The sequence below is a fragment of the Myotis lucifugus genome, unplaced genomic scaffold (genome assembly GCF_000147115.1).
Source record: "Myotis lucifugus unplaced genomic scaffold, Myoluc2.0 scaffold_229, whole genome shotgun sequence".
Taxonomy (NCBI): domain Eukaryota; kingdom Metazoa; phylum Chordata; class Mammalia; order Chiroptera; family Vespertilionidae; genus Myotis; species Myotis lucifugus.
This window is the reverse complement of record NW_005871277.1, coordinates 1,872,187-1,891,879: the sequence shown is the minus strand read 5'-3', so window position 1 is coordinate 1,891,879 and position 19,693 is coordinate 1,872,187. Positions and strand designations below refer to the sequence as shown.

Here is a 19,693-nt window from a genome sequence, read left to right as displayed (position 1 = left end):
CACCCCCACCGCTGGATCGCTCGGCTGTCTCCGATCCCTGACCATTAACACCTGCCATGGACACCCACAGGCACTAAATTTGTGCCTAGAAGCGGGCAGGCTGGTTCAAGGGGTGCACACCTTTTTTTAGAGCTTTTGATAGATGCAGAATGGACCTGCACACCTAAGGGAAACACATCCCCCGCTGCCTTCATTCAAAGCTTGGAGGTCAGGGTTCTCAACCTCTCCCTGGGGCAGACCCAATAAAGATGTCTAATGAGCCATAAACCAGGGCCCTCGGCTGGCCAGGCCCTCACTGGGAACTTGACTGGTTCTTGTTTATGGCAGAGTCATCACAAACTTGATTGTTAGGGCAATTAGAACTGCTCACTGAGAGTCTGGGTCGAGCCCGGAGGCCATGTCCGGCCTGGCCGGGACGAGGGGCTAGGAAGGAAGACCCAGCCCGGAATAGCAGAGGAAATTCAACCTCAAAGCTCAATTCAACACAGCACACAGCACAATGCTGGATTCAGAAAAACGGGAGACAACACGCTCCCTCTTTGGGGAGGCCGAGGAGTGCATATTGCATTTCAGAAGGAAAAAAAAAATCATTCCCTCAAAGTTCAAATAGATTTCTGAAGGAATTTGCTTCTTTTGGCCCGAGAGCTGGCTTATGCGAAAAGCTCAAATGCTGGGAAGGTCTGGTCATGATGCTCCCCGCTCTAAGATAAATGGCTCCCATTGTCCGTTGCCTTGGACAAGGTCAAGACCACCCCAAAACTAGTCAACCTACTCTACACTGCAGGCCCTGCCTACACTCCCAAATTCCCAAAGGGTTCCGTGACTCGAGTGTCTTTTTCACTTATTCCCTCTCCACGAGAGCCCTTTTTCTATAGCGCAATTTCCATTTGCCCAAATCCCACCCATCCTTTTAGAACCCTGTTGAGGGACACCTCCTCCAGGAAGCCTATCCCGATTGCCTTCCAACCTTCCTTGGTCATGTTACCTGATTATAATGCCTCGTATCAGAAATAAGCCTGAGGCTCTCCCCCTTGCAAGATTTACAGTCTCCCCTCCCCAGTCCACCCAGGGCACAGACCCCTGCATTCCGGTTTCTGCAAATGCATAAATGTATGAGTGAAGAAATAAAGAGACCATGAAGCCTATGGGAGGGATTTGTGGGTTGGTGGAATATAATTTTTTTTGGGGGGGGCAGGATTGAAATTCTTTAAGACCTAAAGAAACAGCTCTCTGGTGAAGAAATCTGGGAGAGACAGAGATTCAGGGGAGGCCACCCTTACCTATGCTCACATTGTACCCATTTCACAGCTGGGGAGAGAGAAAGGGAGGGCAACTGGCTAAGTGGATACTATCTGCAAGGCTGCCAAAGATCCAATATCCACCTGTCATCTACACAAGCGTTGAGGAAAATCGGGGGGCGGACGGGGGAGGGAAGTGCCAAAGAATATAAACCCCAAACAGCACCCCCCCCAAACTAGGGTGCAAGAAAAACCTACAGGATGGCGGAGACTGAACCCATGTCCCAGAGATGTGACAGGCTCAGGCCGCTGCCCAGCCCCCGCCCCGCCCCCACCAGCCATCCCCATTTGCAGGCTGTCATGGCAATCAACCTGCAGGGACAGGTGACAGGGCCCCTCCTGGCTTTCCCAGGAGGATAACTGTGCCTCCCACGCCCTTCAGGCAACCAGTTCCTCCTGGACCGGCTTCTAGCACCTCGTAAACCTGTCAGGGCCTGGCCTGGCAGCCTCGGGGCATGACAGGCAGGCCCTGCTCCTGGCACAGAACCCGGGCGGGCGGGCGGGCGGGCGGGCGGGCCTCTGCTGGAGATATGTACCCGGCCCCACTACCAGAAGGAGACCCCACTGAGCTGTTCCAAGTCTATTCGATTGCTTTTGTCTTCCCACCTATTAAGTGCTGGGCCCTCGGAAAGCCTGGTATGAATAATTACCATCATCAAATCACTAGTTGAGCCCTGGTTTTTGTGCCATAAATTATTCACCCGTTGTAAGGAGTCATGACCTATAACATCACGAGAACAGTTTATTTTGACCTCTCAGCCCCTCTGCCTTAAACACAGGTGGGTAGAGTAGCGGCTTTGGTTAATGAAAGGTTCCACTTCATGGTGGCTCCAGGAATGAAGCCATGCATCCACTCAGGGCACAGAGCACCTGTGGTTTAGACTGAGGACTGCCACATGTCCCCGCGGTCACCCTTGCCCCTCGGCTCCAGGTCCATCACCATTACCAACTGGAACACAGGGCGCTGACCGATCTCTACCCCCAGGGCTGGAATTCTGCAATAAGGGCGCAGTGGTTCAATTCCCAAGGTTCTAAGGCATTCTCCTGGGATTCGCTGGGGGACATATAATGAGTTACAATGAGTACAATCAATCTTTAACCCTTTCGGCTAAAGGCAGTTACAAAGAGTTTCAGGGGGGAAGCTACAATTAAAAATAAGTTTTAAATTCGCTCCCTGGGAGGCGGGGAAATGGGTGGGTGGGGGACAGAGATAAGAGGGAGATTTCTCACCACCTACACTTTGGTCACTCCCCGCTCTGAATCTTGAGAGTGTACTGCCTAGCCAAAGAAATAAGTAAGAGTTAACATGTAAAACACTGAGGTGCAATATGGACCATTAAGATCTCATTTCTCGCCCGGCCTGAGTGGCTCAGTGGTTGAGCGTCAACCTATGAACCAGGAGGTCAAGGTTTGAGTCCCAGTCAGAGCGTATGCCTGGGTTGTGGGCTTGATCTCCAGTGGCAGGCGTGCAGGAGGCAGATCGATGATTTTCTCATCATTGATGTTTGTGTCTCTCTCCTACCCTCTCTGAAATCAATAAAAACATATTTCAAACAAAGATCCCACTTCTCATTTTATATAGATGCACATGGATGGGTATGTAAATATGAATGTATGGATCCTTAGAGAAAGTAACGGAAGAATATATAGGAAATGTTCCGAGAGGTTAACTCTCAAGAGGGGAAGATGAGACAATAATTGATTTTAATCTTTTTGCTGAGTTATAATTTTTTAATTTTTACAATAACAACAACAACAAAGTAGTTTCTATTTATCGAGTGTGCAGCTGGTTTCATGTGAAACACTTCACAGGCAAAAACTCATTTCTCCCGGCAACCTCTGAGGCAGGGATATTTTACTCCCATTCTACAGATGAGGAAACTGAGGCTCAGAGACACTAAGATCACGAAGCCCACCCTCTCAATTCCTCTGCTGTGCAGCTTTCTGTTAAAAACGAATGTGTTTGTAATAAAGAAAAGTTTTTTAAATGCTAAGTGAAAGCACGAAGGGAAACAGACTGAATTTCTGAATAGAATATGAACCTCAGAGTGTGCAAGCGTTTCTCAAGGAGGGTGCCGCAGACGCCTTCGGTGCCCTGCGCCCTCAGCACTCAGCCCCAATGCAGAAGGCTGCTTCCTGAGGGGCCTGCGATTCACTGTCTGGGGGGGCGTGGTTTCTATCCTGGGAGCACTGGCCAGAAGTGCCTGGGGCTCAATGCCCATGGGCAGCTCTCCACCAAACAGACTGGGGGGAACTGGCGCATCAATCCCAGCTTCCTCCCTCTCTGGGGACATCTCTGAGGTGAGTGACCTGCACTGTCTTTTTTCTTTTCTTTATATTTATTGATTTCAGAGAGGAAGGGAGAGGGAGAGAGAGACAGAAACATCAATGATGAGAGAGAATCATGGATTGGCTGCCTCCTGCACGCCGCACATTGGGGATCGAGTCCACAACCTGGGCATGTGCCCTGACGGGGAATTGAACCGCGTCCTTCTGGTTCATAGGTTGACGCTTAACCACTGAACCACACTGGCCGGGCTGCACCGTCTTCATAACACTCCATCAGCTCCTTGCCTTCCGTGTCCCACCTCCACTCTCGCCACTAGTGCTTTTTGGGGTCACTTCCTCAAAGAACCACGCATGCTCCCATCCGGGCCTCAGGCCTCGGTGCTGGGGGAGCCCGACTACAGCACCTCTGGGTGCCCAGCATCTCTGCCTGTGTCCGTGGTTACCGATGGTAACCAGGAACCCCCTCCCTCCGGTCACGGTGACAGCTGACTCCCAAGCATTCCCCAGGGGTTGGGAAAAGACTCCACGTGGTTTTCATCCTGGATCTTTAAACTATGGCACCTCCGTGACAAATGCTGACTCCAGAAATGATCTTAGTGTCTTCAGGGCAGGACGCTGGGAAGGAGGTGACCCCGGGGGGACTGTGTTGGGAGAGAATGTGTCCTAACGCAGAGGCAGGCACAGCCCGTCAGAATTACAACTAGAACTTGGGCTCCCTGATCACCAAGCAATTTTTTATATGTAACATGTATACATATGACTATACATTTATATGTATTTATAGGTATCATTAAATACTTTATATATGTTGTCTATTTTATATAATCCATATAACACAATGCTTGCTATTATCTACTTAGTTATATATTTATTTACCTGATATAAACATAGTATATACTTGTTTATATGAAATGAAGATTGTTTTTGCTCAAGGGTTCTATAAATACAGGTTCTCCCAGCTACGGGAATCCTGAGCGAGCTGCCAACACAGCATCATCGGAAAGCTACCAGCCACTCCGCGGGCCCGGCTCCGAGAAAGGCCAGACCAGCTTGGCCAGTCGCTCCAGTCCGGGACTCACCGGCTAGCGCTCTTCCAAACAGAACGTGCCCTGGAGGATGCTAAGGGATCATGGCCCGCATCCACTCCTATTCAATCTGCCCGCTCACATCTCTCCCCAGGCCCCCACTTCTCTGCACCCGCTCCCTGGGGCCAGCCTGGAGGACCCCAGCAGCCTCCTTCCTGGTTTCCTCCAGGAAGCCACGCGACCTTTCCAAACCTGTCAGTGAGTCAAACAATGAACCTTCTAGAAGAAAACACGGGATAAATTAAATCAAGGAAGCAAACCTTCTTCCTTCATCGGCAGGCACCACTCAGAGGGTGAAAAGGCGAGCACGCCCAGTCAATGGCTTCCACAGAAGGTCCATCCCAAGCTCTGCGGCTGGGGGACCCGACCTAAGACAGTCAACCAAGACCACCTGCCTGGCACCAGGTGGATGGATGCGCCGGCCCCGGAACAGAAGTCTAAAATAAATGACAACATACTCCTGAAACCATATAAATATCATGATGCAACTGTAATTGAAAATAAACTTAAAAATAGCCGGCTGGCGTGGCTCAGTAGTTGAGTGTTGACCTATGAACCAGGAGGTCACGGTTCGATTCCCAGTCAGAGCACATGTGGGGCGTGCAGGCGGCAGCCAATCAGTGATTCTCTCTCATCACTGATGTTTCTATCTCTCTCTCTCTCCCTTCCTCTCTGAAATCAATAAAAACATATATATACACACACATATATATACATATATGTATATATATGTATATATATATATGTGTGTGTATATATATGTTCACCAAGCAACTTGGTGAACATACAGAAAAAGATAATTTCTATTAAAAAACAAAAATAAAATGAGTGACAATGACAGGGATGAACTCAGGACGTGCCAGGAGCCCAGCCTGCAGGGGAGGCTGATGTCCATTAGGGCGTGTGCATGTTGGGGGCAAGTCTACCCTCTGTTTCAAATCCTTTTACTTTTATCTCTAAAAGGCACGCAGAAGGACCCCATCGAAACATCCCTGCTATCAGCCACGGGCACTGACGCTCTAAAGCAGCGGTTCTCAACCTGTGGGTCGCGACCCCTTTGGGGGTCGAACGACCCTTTCACAGGGGTCGCCTAAGACCATCGGAAAACACATATATAATTACATATTGTTTTTGTGATGAATCACTATGCTTTAATTATGTTCAATTTGTAACAATGAAAATACATCCTGCATATCAGATAGTTACATGACGATTCATAACAGTGGCAAAATTACAGTTATGAAGTAGCAACGAAAATAATTTTACGGTTGGGGGTCACCACAACACGAGGAACCGTATTAAAGGGTCGCGGCATTAGGAAGGTTGAGAACCACTGCTCTAAAAGGTCGCTCTGAGTCCAGGGAGGCCTCCGAGAGACATCCTGGCAGAAATGCCACCTGGGCAGACAGGGGCCGTTCCCCATGAGTCACGGTGAGCCCCTCCCCTGAAGGCAGCTTGCCCGGCCAGGTCACAGAAAACACTATACCATCTCCCAAGTTCAGATAAACACCGTCTGCTCTCCGTTCTCCCAGACCCTAATTTTGCCCGGCATAACCACCAGTTATTCAGAGCTCAGAGGACACAGTGTCTGGGGGATAGCATGCAGGACTGGCAGCCAGACGCCCCCGGTCCCTGGCCCTGCCTGTGTCACTCTGCATGACTGTGCAGAGCATGGATATGCCGAGTCAACCAGCTGGGAGTCCAATCCCATCTAGAACTCTACCAGCTGTGTGACCTTAGGCAAGTCACTCCACCTCTCTGAGCCATGGCTTCCTCATCTTTAAGAGTCTATAGTCACGTGCTTTTCTGAGGATTAAAGATTACGTATATGTGCCCTGGCCGTTTTGGCTCAGTGGATAGAGTGTCCGCCCGAGGACCAAAGGGATGAACTCCCAGTCAAGGGCATGTACCTGGTACCTTGGTTGCAGGTTCCCCACCCCTGGTAGGGGCACATGCGGGAGGCAACAAATCGATGTGTCTCTCTCATATCAATGTTTCTCTCTCTCTCTCCCCCTCCTCCCTCCCTTCCACTTTCTCTCTAGAAATCAATGGGAAAAATATCCTCGGGTGAGGATTAAAGAAAAAAGGAAAAGACATGTGTGAAGTGCTTGCCACAATACCTGTGGCCGCCACGTGCATCGATTACTGTCATCGACAGTATTATTATTAATCATTTAGAGAGGGGGGGGGCGTCGGGGGGGCCTGTGGAATTAGACTGCTGGTCAGAGCCTGCACATGTGCAGGAAAAAGGTATGAAACAGGAGGACAGGCTGCGTCTGGCATCCCAAAGACCACATGAAACTAGAGAGGCCTGACAAGTGTATACAGCAGGCACTCGGCATACAGTATACAGGAGCTCTGATTATAAAATCCCTCCTCGGAAAGGAGACCCAAGAGAACGGCCTCTCTGGGCTCAGAGATCCTTCTATGTCCAGGGGGGCAATTTCGTGCAAACAGCCCCAGCTCTGGGGCGAACGCAGGAACAGGTCGCCTCTCCCTGGTCACAGCCTCTGAGCTGGGTTCACCTGAGCCACAGTCGCCCTCTGCCTGCAGGAGGCAGCAGAGCTCACCACCTGTCAGCCACCAGGGGCAGAGCCTGCCTGGGCACAGCTGAGCCTTACCCAAACCCTCCTGGCACAGGGGGACAGCTCCCTCCCGCTGGTGGGACAATTCAGAGGCCCCGCCCCCAGAGGTAGCCTGCGCACCAGCACACCCTCATGTACCACCACCCAAGTAAACCGCTTGCCTGGGCATCCTGGGCCCTGCCTCTGGGAGAGCCCAACCCGAGACACCCCGCTTTCCTAGAACCGCTGACTCATAAGAGGTGGACCTGTTCAGAACACCCGTTCTCCCCTAGGGTGTCCTGACAAGGTGATGCGGCAAAGCCCATTGTGAAACGGGTCCACAACACGCTGACTACCGCGGCGATGTGTGAGGTTCCCACGTTTGCGCTGGCTGGATTTTTTTGGTTGCTCTTTACTGATGTATTCAAAAGGTTTATTGACCTACTATGTGTCCTCCCATGTGTTTTGCGATGGATGGGAAGATACTGATAACCCCAAAAGTTGGGGTCCCTGTTCACATAGAGTTTAGAGTCGGGGAGTGAAAAAGACAGGGAATGGATAAGGCAACATGCCAGGACAAGACAGCAGCATATGGCAAGGCAGGTGAAGGGAACTGGTCGGTGATGAGGATCACAGGTGGGCCCCACAGACTGGGTAATCAAGGAAGGCTTCCCGGGGGAGGTGGCATTTCAGCCGCAGGACCTAAAGGACCAGAGGGAGCCGGCCAAGGGAAGACCATGAGGACTAGTGAAAAAGAGAGCTCAGGGGACGGATGGGATGGAAGTTTCTGCCAGCCCGGATGAGTGGAGTGCAGGAAGGGGGCATGGGCTGAGTCCGGAGAGGGGGTGCCGGTGCCGAGCAGATCCGACAGGGCTCCGAGGCCACCTGTGACAGTGCATCTGAGGCTCTCCCAGAATCACCTTCCTCTCCCTGTCTCCCTTGCATTCTGATCTGCTTCTCTGAGTGGGAGAGGGTGGAGTTACCGCCCGCCTGCCAGGAGCCTCACTGAGCCCCCAGGTCCCAGGGGAGGGCGTCTCACATGTCAGCATCCTCCATCCTGTGCGTCCAGGTGAGAATTGCTGGCTTCAAGGCAGGTAGAGAGAGAGAGACGGAGGGAGGTGCTTTGAGATCAGCGCCCGGTAAGTGGGCGTCTGAGTCGGAAGAGAGCTCAGACTCACACTCCTCTCCTGCCTTTATGAGGTTCAGCAAGTTTCTTCTCTTCCTCAGCCTCTGTTTGCTCACCTGTCAAGTGGGTTAATAATCCCTTCTATTTCCAAAATCGGCTGAGAGACTTGCTAAGAGCCTGTGGTACATGCAAAAGCCCTTGGCACTGTTTATTAATTGATTCCACTTTTACTGGTCTCCTGCTATGCACCAGGCACTGTACTGGGAGCGGGGCCAGCTGGGTGGGGCAGGGGAGACATGCGATGCTCACACAAGTCAGTCATCGCAAGCACGAGATTTTATGAACGTACAATAGGTGTGTTCCCTCGACCTGAGACCCTGTCCCCCACCAAAGCCCACAACCTACAGCTACAACCTGAAGCCTGCAGATGAAGACTTTTGTCTCCTGGCAGAGACCCACGCACGGCACCCTTAAAGAATTCAGCTCTTGCCTGATCACTGTGCCTCGGTGGTTGAGCACTGGCCCATGAACCAGGAGGTGGTCATGGTTCAATTCCCGGTCAGGGTTGTGGGGTCGATCCCCAGTAGGGGGCATACAGGAGGCAGGCGATGAATGATTCTCATCATTGATGTTTTCATCCCTCTCTCCCTCTCCCTTCCTCTCACTGAAATCAATATACATATACATATACATATAATGTATATGTATATATTTTAAAGAATTCAACTCTTTAGGGGCAACTCAGCTCCGGCAGGGTCCAAGCCCAGCCCCCTACCCTCACCCCCACTGGCAACATCTCTAAACCTGAGGGCCAGCCTCTCAGGAGATCAGCTGCGGGTGCGGTCACTTATGCCAAGGGCGGTGTCCGTCAGCCCAGGCATGAGTCATGTCCTGCCCGCTCTGTAGAGGGCGGGGAGGGGTCCACCAGACCCACATCCAGTAACGCTGATGTGATGCGGCCATGCCAAGAAGCGGACAGGCAGAGAGCGGGGCGGGCGAGAGTGGACAAGACCAGCCCAGGTCCTGACCGCCCACCGCGGCGGAAATGGCCCCAAACGCAAGCTCGAAAATAAACTCGGGGCAGAGGTGACCTCCTGGATTCTTCGCAATTACCCTGGCACGACAGGTATTGTTCCTTTTCCCACGTGAGAAAGGAGGAAACTGAGGTTTAAGGAGATTAACTGCCTCGTCCCAAGCCACTCATCTTGTCAAATTCCAGAGGCCAAAAGGCCGAACCACAGCTGGACTGGCAGGAACGCAGAGAGGGGACAATCTTAAAAACACAAGGAGGCGGGTCCCCAAAGCAGGCCTGAGTGCCAGGTGCTGCCTGACCGGTAAATGAACAGGGGGTCGCCCGTGGCTCCGGCTTGCGGCTTCAGCTGTGTGTCCTGAGCCTCAGTTTCCCCAGCTGGACAAAAAGAGCCTAGCACAGTGCCTGGCACGCCCCCCAACCCCAGCCCTTCCTGCTGCGGAGGAAAGACAGGCATCCAGGCTTACAGCCGGGGTCCGAGGCCAGCACGTCTGAATCTGTCCACTCCGCCCCTGGAGGCAGGGCAAGGCCAGGGCGCAGGCTGCACCTGCTGCGTCATGCCTGTGGATACCCAGAGGTGGCCTGTTCACGCTGAGGCCAGGTCAGAGGCGGAATATTCTACAGCCCAGAGCCAATACCACAAGCCAGGGCTGGGCATGTGTGTAGAAACCTCATGCTTGGGTTCAGGGATCAGATTTCCGGGGGGGGGAGGGTACGAGATGTGTGTATATGTGGGGGTGCTGGTTGTGGGTGTGGGATGCCTGGGGACAAGCACAGGTACAACAGTGGATGGTGGAGGTGTTCGCTGTGTTCGCTGTGCAGCGCTTCCTGCCATCACTAGTGGGTCAGCAGTCAGGGGAGGAACTGGAGGGGATGTCATGTATCTGTGGGGATCATTGTTTCCTTGTGCTTTGGAGGCTAAAATAAAAATTTATTTCCCACCCCATCATTAAATGTATCCACTCCCCACTCAATGCAGAGGAAACTGAGCCCCCCCCCCCTATCCACAACACAAGAATGAACATCGATGGGGCATGAACCTTAACAGTCCCCTGGCACCCTCCAGACACCTCAGAATGGACCCTAGGTTACAGCAATGAATGGCAGTTATGACACCCCTGTCCTCCGGGCGCTCACAGGCTAGACTAAGGGCAGATGGGGCAGGACTCAAAGAGGAGCCCCAGAAAGGTTTCCAAACAAACTGTGGTGAGAGTCAGGGGGGCACATCAAGAAGGTACAAGAGAGAGAGGCAGTAGAGCAGCTTGTGCAAAGGTCCTGGGGCAGGAGTGCCGTGAGGGAGCTGAAAGTGCACAGCCCCCCAGGGGCCGAGGACACCAGGGCCACAAGGCTGGAGAGATGGGCCCAGAAACGTGAAACAATCTACTAGTAAATTTCCAACGAGCGGAGATTGGTGACACAGACCGCGGTACTCGACTCTTTGGCAGTTTATGCACTTGTCCCAAATGAAGTTTACAAACACCGGTGATGAGAGAAACCGTTCGTGGCCTGATGTTAAGTGCAAACAGGAAACTGCAAAGCTGCTTACATCTGGGGTTTTGCTCCCCCTCCAACATGTAATCAGCATAATCCATCTACATGAAAAACAACCGCCTCCCCCCAAATGCAAAATCCCCCCACCATTTCGGCGCTTGTACGACGGTGAGGTGCTGGGCTTCGGGATGGTGTTTCTTCTTCCTACTGCCGGGCATTTACAATGTCCAGTCCAGATTTTTTTTTTTTTTATGTTTAACAAAGTCCAGATTTTTTTTTTTTTTTATGTTTAACAAAGAGAAAAGCTCCCTGCCATCTTCTGTCCAGATCCCCACACCCTCATGAGTTTCTGGAGCTCTGTTTTTACGAAGACAGGCTTTTTTTTTTTTTTGGTCAAATCTCAAATAAACAAAAGTCCATTTGGCAGAGGTCCCGGGTAGGGGGATGTTCCCCCATGCACCCTCCCGGTACTGACACTGCAGCTAAGACAACAGCGAGTGTTTTCTTGGGGGGGGGGGCTTGGGGAGGGAGCTGGGGAGCTCTTGCTAAGGCTCGGGAACTTGTCCCAAATAGTTTCTTCCCCACCCAAGGACCCTCCCTTTCCTGTGGCTCAGGGTCAGCCTTCCTCCCACACTCTTATTTTGAGCCAGCGTGTCCCCCCAGAGCCCTGACTGGCCCTGAATTCCTGGGCCCTGCAAGCCCAGAATCTTCCATCTTAAAGACCTCGCAGCCCAAACTCCCCGGTCAGACCCCAGAGGAGACGGAAACCCGAGAGGGGACGTGAGTTGCCCAGGGACATCCAGGAAGTGGGGGCCAGGTCCACACTGGAGCCTGGACCGCCTCACCAGGACCATTCACTCAACAAATAGGCATTACTTTAAAATATATATATATATTTTTATTGATTTCACAGCGGAAGGGAGAGGGCGAGACAGATAGAAACATCAATGATGAGAGAGAATCATTGATCGGCTGCCTCCTGCACGACCCCTACTGGAGATCAAGCCCACAACCTGGGGATGTGCCCTGACCGGGAATCGAACTGTGACCTCCTGGTTCGTAGGTCGGGGCTCAACCACTGAGCCACGCCGGCCGGGCGGCAAATAGGCATTATTTAAGCATCTACTAGGCGCTAGGCACAACTCTAAGCCACAAAGCACACTGATGGGGTCTCTGCTCTGCAAGGTGGAGCTTTCGGTAAATGAGAGAACAAAGTCATTGCTGAGCCAACCAGGTCTACGAAGGCAACACAGCAGGTTGCAGGCAAGTAAGAGTCAGGACTGGGAGGATGGGGAGGATGTTCTGAGCAGGTGACACCTGAGCTGAGACCTAAATGCAGAGAAGGAGCCGGCCATGCAAACAGCCGGGGAAAGGGTGTTCCAGAGGGGACGTCCCTGGAGGGCCTTCGCCGGGCTGTGACCGCGAGGCAGCTCCCGCCGGGCACACAGTGGGGATTAAACTGTGGAGGGCAAGGGTGAGGCCCGGAGTCAGGACCGAGAGCGCGACACTGCACAGGGCTTCCAAAAGGTACCCCGTCCTCTTTCCTGGGGTGAGAGCCCTGCTACCTCCCATGGGAAAGGGGTCTTTGCCGATGTGCTGACCTTAAGGATCTTTTTTATATATATATATTTTATTGATTTTTTACAGAGAGGAGGGGAGAGGGATAGAGAGTTAGAAACATCGATGAGACAGAAACATCGATCAGCTGCCTCCTGCACACTCTGTGCCCGCAACCAAGGTACAGGCCCTTGACTGGAATCGAACCTGGGACCCTTTAGTCCACAGGCCCACGCTCTATCCACTGAGCCAAACTGGTTAGGGCATCCTTAAGGATCTTGAGAAGGGGGGTGACCCGGGGTGACCCGGATGGGCCCTGAATGCCATCACGTGTGTCCTTGTAAGAGGGAAGCAAGGCGAGATCCGACTACAGAAGAAAAAAGGCACCCGGCCCATGTGGCTCAGTGGTTGAACATCGACCTAAGAACCAAGAGGCCCCAGGTTCGATTCTCAGTCAGGGCACATGCCCAGGTTGCGAGCTCGATCCCCAGTGTGGGGAGTGCAGGAGGCAGCCGGTCAATGATTCTCTCTCATCATCGATGTTTCTAATGTTTCTATCTCTCCCTCTCCCTTGCTCTCTGAAATCAATAAAAACATTTATTTTTTTAAAAAATCCAAAATGACTTGTGTTCTCATCTCTAGGACCTCTCCACCCATCTCTCTCCGCTTGGCTTCTTATGCTTCAGCCACAAACGGTTCTGTCCCTTGTCCTTGCTGCTCCCTCCCCACCCACCGCAGCGACTTTGTACCACACAGGACCTTTGCCCGTGCCGTTCTACTGTCTGGGAAGAGGGGGCTGGCTGCCGCCTCTTCCACCTTCAGTTCTCTGCTGAAAGGTCATTTCTTCAAAGGGGCTTTTTCTGAACAGCCAACAGCAGTGCCCCTGCCCCACGGCCCTGCCGTATTTATATTCTCTGAAATGATCCTCTTTATGGTTTACTTCCTTTAGGATCTGTCTGGAACGGAGGGTGACAAACTTTGGGCCATGGGCCACGTCTGGCCCACCGCCTATTTTTATACGGCCTGTGATCTAAGGATGGTGTTTGCATTTTTTTAAAATCATTTGGGGGAGGGGGGGGAGATCAAAAGAATAATATTTCATGATACATGAAAATCAAATCTCAGGGTCAGTAAATAAAATCTGATGGGCGCACAGCCACGCCCCCTCGGTTACCCACTGTCTCCGGCAGCTTGTGCAGTAAAAGGTCAGCAGTGAGGGGGTAATATGGTCAAAAAAATCCAAAAAATATTCACTACCTAGACCAGCGGTTCTCAACCTGTGGGTCGCGACCCCTTTGGGGGTCGAACGACCCTTTCACAGGGGTCGCCTAAGACCGTCGGAAAACACATATATAATTACATATTGTTTTTGTGATGAATCACGATGCTTTCATTATGTTCAATTTGTAACAATGAGATTGGGGGTCACCACAACATGAAGAACTGTATTAAAGGGTCGTGGCATTGGGAAGGTTGAGAACCACTGCTCTAGACCTTTATGGCTGACCCTGCCCTAGGGCGCAGGGCCTTGTCCGCACTTCCTTGGGTGAGTCCCGCCAGGCAGGTGCTCAAACCGCAAAGGAGGTAGATGATTAACACAAGGCCCCGCTCCCACCAGGGGGCTGAGTCCCAACAGGGGGCTGAGCATCCCAGGCTTGCAATGTGTGAATGAATGAATGAATAAATGAATGAATATCTAAACCTCAAAGGGAAGCCACAGGCATCATCCCTTAGGGCACCTCCCGGGGCCCCCACCGAGTCAGGGTCTGGCATCCCCTGGGCAGGGGTCTCCCCGAGAGCACCAGCCTGGCCCTGACGTTCATTCTGGGAGCCCAGCACTCTACAGGGAGGACGTGATTCATCCCACCGGGAGAGGAAGGAAGTCAGCCCTCAGATCTGGCACCAGATTTAACTCCTCTCCTCCACGCACCTCCCCTCAAACACACACCACTCAGATCTGGCACCAGATTTAACTCCTCTCCTCCACGCACCTCCCCTCAAACACACACACGCACACGCACACGCACACACACCATCTCTCCACCTGGCTGGGTGAGGAGCCCAGCTCAGCAGTCGGGGTGGGGGATGGAGGCATCAGCAGTCACTGCTCAGCTCTCTCCTGGAAGGAGCACCCAGGACTCTCAAAACACAGAAAATCCTCAACAGAAAGGCAGTAATTCAGAAAAACTCCTCCCTCTCCCCCTCCCCCTCAGTCTTTCCCTGTCCCTCCCTCCCTCCCTTCCTCCCTCTGCACTGAGACAAAGAGGCAACCAAAGAAACAGGCGCGCCCAACCTGCTGGCTCAGTGGTTGAGCCTTGATCTATGAACCAGGAGGTCAAGGTTCGATGCCTGGTCAGGGCACATGCCTGGGTTGTGGGCTCTGTCCCCGGTGGGGGGCTTGATGATTCTCTCCCATCGTTGGTGTTTCTATCTCTCTCCCTCTCCTTTCCTCTCTGAAATCAATAAAGATATATATATTTTCCAGCACTGAGACAAAGAAGGAACTAAACAAACAAGAGACAGCAGGAAATAAGGACCTGGGAACTTCATATCCAGCTAATCAGCTGGTCTCTCAGGAGGATATTAGCGTCCTCAATACCTGGGGGACGGCACCTCATTTAGGTTTTAATTCCCAGTCGGGGGAAGGGGGTTGACATGCTCACACTTCGGGATGTTTTCGGCTGTACAGATAGGGGTTTTTATTTCCCGAGATGACAGTTCTTTTCCATGGAGATGGCATATACATCCCCAAAGTCAGAGAACTCAGCTCCAGAACAGCTGGCATGAGCCTGCTTTCCTCTGAGTCTCAGGCCCCGTTTCATCCCAGCCTCCGGAATGCTCTGGGTGAAGAGGGCCGTGTGTGCCGCTCTGTGCCGGCTCTTTCTCCTCTGGGCCCCGTTATGAACGGGCAGGGTCGCAGCAGCTCACAGACGGTAAGTGTTAACTCCACACGCACTACGTGGCTGCCTTCAGCCGGTCCCATAGCTAACCTTCCCTGGGCTGGGCACATAACCTGGCGCAGGCAGGTGCAAGATCAATGCTCCCTGAAGGTGGACCTTACAGGTCCAAGGCCCTTCACCTCCAGGTGCATCACGTGATCGTAAGACAGAAGACTCCAGCCAGGGCCCCGAGCGCTCTTCCTCCTCGCTGTGTGCTCCGGGGAAACCTGCTCAACCTCTCTGGGCCTCCCTTTCCTCAGGGGACAGTAGTACTGCCCTACCTACCTGCCAGAGCCCTGGAGAGTAAGGAGCCCCAGGGGAGTACATGCGCTTGGGGGTACACCTTAAGGCATGTGCACTGTTAGTCTTTGCCATGTCCCCTCCTGGTCTATAGTTAGAATGACCTTTTCCCAAAAGGGAGCCCCTGCTTAAATCCCCCAGAAGCGCTTAGAATGAAATCCATCCCCTCTCCCTGGCTCTGTGCCCCAGCCCCCTTCTCTCCGCCCTCAGCTCCCACTGCTGATCTTGCTCACTAGCCTCTCCTGCACTCCCGCCATGCTGTTCCCTCTGCCTGGAAGGACTCTTACCCCCCCCCCCCCCACACACACACAAACATCCTTTAGGTCTCAGCTTTCATGGCCCTTCCCAGTGTAGTGGGTTGAATGATGTCCCCCTGAACGTCACGACCACCTGGACTCTGGGAATGTGACCTCCTTCGGTCTTTGCAGATGTAATTAATTAGGTCTCGGTGAGGTCTCACGGGGTTAGGGTGGGCCTTCATCCAAGGACCGGTGTCTCAGGAGAAAAGGAGAAGATGCAGAGATGCACAACCAAGCTGAGCAACGGCAGGGCTGCCAGGAGCTCCCAGGAGCTGGGAGAGAGAACGGAAGGGCTCTCCCCATCAGCCTTCAGGGGCGTGTGGCCTGCTGACGCCCCGATCGTGGACTTTTAGCCGACCCTGAGAGGATAAATGCGTGCTGTCCTGCGCCACCCAGATTGTTTCCTCAGAAAAGCCCGGGCCCACCCACCAGCTAAAGTGCAACCTCCAGGCTTTCTTCAAAGCCTCCTGCTCCCCGCACTGAAATGCCCGCATCCCCTCTAGGCACAAACTCCCAGCGAGAAGGGGTCCCCGCCATGGGCTCCCTGCAGCAGCCAGCTCAGAGCCTGGCTCACAGCAGGCATCCACTGCAAGTTTCCAAATGAATTCATTTGACAGATGCACCAGCAGGAAGAGGCAGGTACCAGCGCCCAGACCTCTGGCTTCCACGTGGGCGATCTGGGGAGCCGGATGCTGATTGATGCCCACCCTGCAAGCATGTGGCCCCTGCAGGTGAGCCTCCTTTTCCCTCCTGGCTCCCAGCTGCCAGGCCCGTGGCCTCTGGGCTCTGCGCCTGACCAAGAGCCTGACCTTGGCAGAGACCAGTCTGGGCTCAATGAACCTATTAGATAAAGTCTCTTCACTCCTCTGAGGTTCTGGGGCCGCTGTGGGGCGAGGGATGCCCTGGACTTGGGTTACCCGACACCCCCCGGGGCCATTCCAGCCATGGCCCTGCCCAGGGGACCACTCTCCCTCTCACCCCACACCCCTGGCTCCTCCCTCACACACCCTCTTGCCTGACTCTGCATTTACGAAGGCACACAGTCCATGGGCTGGGCGTTAAATAGCACTGACTCATGGGAGACAAGTTGTTCCAGGGGAATCTCCCCTGGCTGCCAGCCTCTCCTTAACACCTCTGCAAGGCCTGCTAATCTCCCCTTTTTAACCAAGTGAGAGCAAGGCCTCGGGCTGTAGGGACTGCAGCATTTATTTGGCTGGAAAATGATGACAGGGTTTGGTTTCCTTGGTTTGTATTTTTTAAGGAGATTTCTACTTATGGCCACAGAGAGGAAGGGAGAGAGATAGAGAGAGTTAGAAACATCGATGAGAGAGAAACATCGATCAGCTGCCTCTTGCACATCACCGGTTTGGCTCAGTGGATAGAGCGTCAGCCTGCGGACTCAAGGGGTCCCGGGTTCGATTCTGGTCAAGGGCGTGTACCTTGGTTGTGGGCACATCCCCAGTGGGGAGTGTGCAGGAGGCAGCTGATCGATGTTTCTCTCTCATTGATGTTTCTAACTCTCTATCCCTCTCCCTTCCTCTCTGTAAAAAATCAATAAAATATATTTTTTTTTAAAAAAAGAAAGAAAGAAAATATTAGGTGAGTAATAACACAGGAGGTATATAGACCTGGCAAAATCAGCAAGATAATGTGTGAATGACAGAGCTTGGGCATTCACTCTTTCATTCATTCACTCACTCACTCACTCACTCTCTAGCTAAGAGGCAGTCAGTCAGTCATACGCCAGGTTCATACACCGGGTAGTTCTATGATAAATTCCTTCGCTTTCCCCAGAATTGAGTAATATGTTACATGGCCTAATATGTTATATGGGCAGGCCTCTTGGCCCAGGTGCCCCTCAGAATCACCTGGGGAGATTTTTTCCTTTTTTTTTTAAGGATTTTTTAACCTTCAGTTTACCTATTTTATATGTTTTTATGGATTTTTTTAGAGAGAGAGGAAGGGAGAGGGAGAGAGAGAAACATCGATGTGAGAGAGCAACATCAATTGGTTGCCTCCTGTATGCACCCCAACCGGGAATGGAACCTGCAACCTGGGCATGTGCCCTGACTGGGAATCGAACCGGCAACCTTTTGGTGCATGGGATGACGTTCAACCAACAGAGCCACACCAGCCAGGGCAAGAGATTTCTTTTTTTAATACCGATGCTCAGACCCCGCCCCACACCCAGTGAGTCTGAGCCTCCAGGGGGTGGTCCCAGCACCTGCATTTTCTTAAAGATCCCGGGGCGGGTTCTTCTGAGCAGCCAAGTCCCAGGTGCTCAGCTGCTGCCGCTTCCCCCAATGAGCGGGGAGCTGGGTCCCTGGTGTGCAGAGAGCATCCTGGGAGAACTAGACGCAGGCCTTCTGCGTTTTCCCACCAAACACACATGCCAGGGCGAGCCCTGGGCCAGTGAGAAGTGGCTCGTTAGCATTTCCTCGGCGTCTAACCCAGGCCAGCTCTCTGAGAAAGTTCACGGTCGGGTGGGGCAGGCCGAGGTCGTTCCAGAAAACACATCGTGATGCAACAGACGTCCTAACGGTAACCGAGGCCCCACAGATACAGATCCTAAGACTCTCCCATTAGAATGAGGCGCCAGCCACTCCTATTAGGACGGCTGGTATCAGAAACCAGAACATAACAAGTGGTGTCGGCTGAGTGGAGGTGCGGAGCCCTGGGGCACTGCCGGGGGGGATGCCAAATGGTGCAGCCGCTGTGGGAAACAGTCCGGAGGCCCCCCAAATAACTAGAAATAGAATCATATCATCCAGCAGTTCTAGGGTATAGACCCCAAAGAACTGAAACCAGAGATATCGGCACACCCGTGTCCACAGGGGCATTGTTCACAAGAGCTAAAACGTGAAAGCAACCCGGGTCCATTGACAGAGAAATGGATCAACAAAACTCGCTGGCAGTGCCCTGGGCAGTCCCGGGTCTGCCTCTTGCTTCAACAGTGTTTGCACGGAACAGACCCAGGGACGCCCATCCTTCCAGCCTCCGACCACTCTATCTCCTGCGTCTTATCCAGTCACCAGTTTCATAACCTCCTCTGGGACCAGCCAACACACTGTGGGGTTTTTTTTTTTCAACCTTAACTCCTTATTGCCCAACAACCATGAGCTCCCAATTTCGTCAGAATTACTCCACCGAGGTGGAGGCTTCGGTCAACCGCCTGGCCAAGCTGCCTCTGCGGCCCCCCACACCTACCTCTCTCTGGGCTTCCATTTTGACCTTGAAGATGTGGCTCTCGAGGGCCTGGGCCGCTTCTCCTGCGAGTTGGCAGAGAAGAAGTGCGAGGGCGCCGAGCGTCTCTTAAAGATGCAAACCCAGCGTGGCGGCCGCATTCTCTTCCAGGACGTGCTGAGGCCTCCCCAAGGTGAGTGGGCAAAACTCAGGACCATGGAAGCCGCCCTGGCCTTGGAGAGGAACCTGAACCAGGCCCTTGTGGAGCTGCGGGCCCTGGGTTCTACCCGAGCAGACCCCCATCTCTGCGACTTCCTGGAGAACCACTTCCAGGGTGAGAAGGTGAAACGCATCGAGAAGCTGGGCGACACCTGACTCACATCGGCAGGCTGGCTGGTCCCCAGGCTGGGCTGGCCTGGGTTAGTATCTCTTCGAAAGGCTCAACCTCCAGCAGGACTAGGAGCCCGTGGAGCCCAGAGGCCTTTGAGGGCCACTCTGCATCCCCTGGTGTCTGGCTTTTACCTGAACCTCT

At 52.9% G+C, this 19,693-nt stretch overlaps 1 protein-coding gene and 1 pseudogene across 1 annotated transcript in view; one reads left to right on the top strand and one right to left on the bottom strand.

Moving 5' to 3' along the window:
• The window catches only part of KIAA1671 (KIAA1671 ortholog), a 67,178-nt gene that overhangs the window by 32,477 nt on the left and 15,008 nt on the right, over positions 1 to 19,693 (bottom strand). The window lies entirely within an intron of this gene.
• LOC111827844 lies at positions 19,094 to 19,536 on the top strand (annotated as a pseudogene).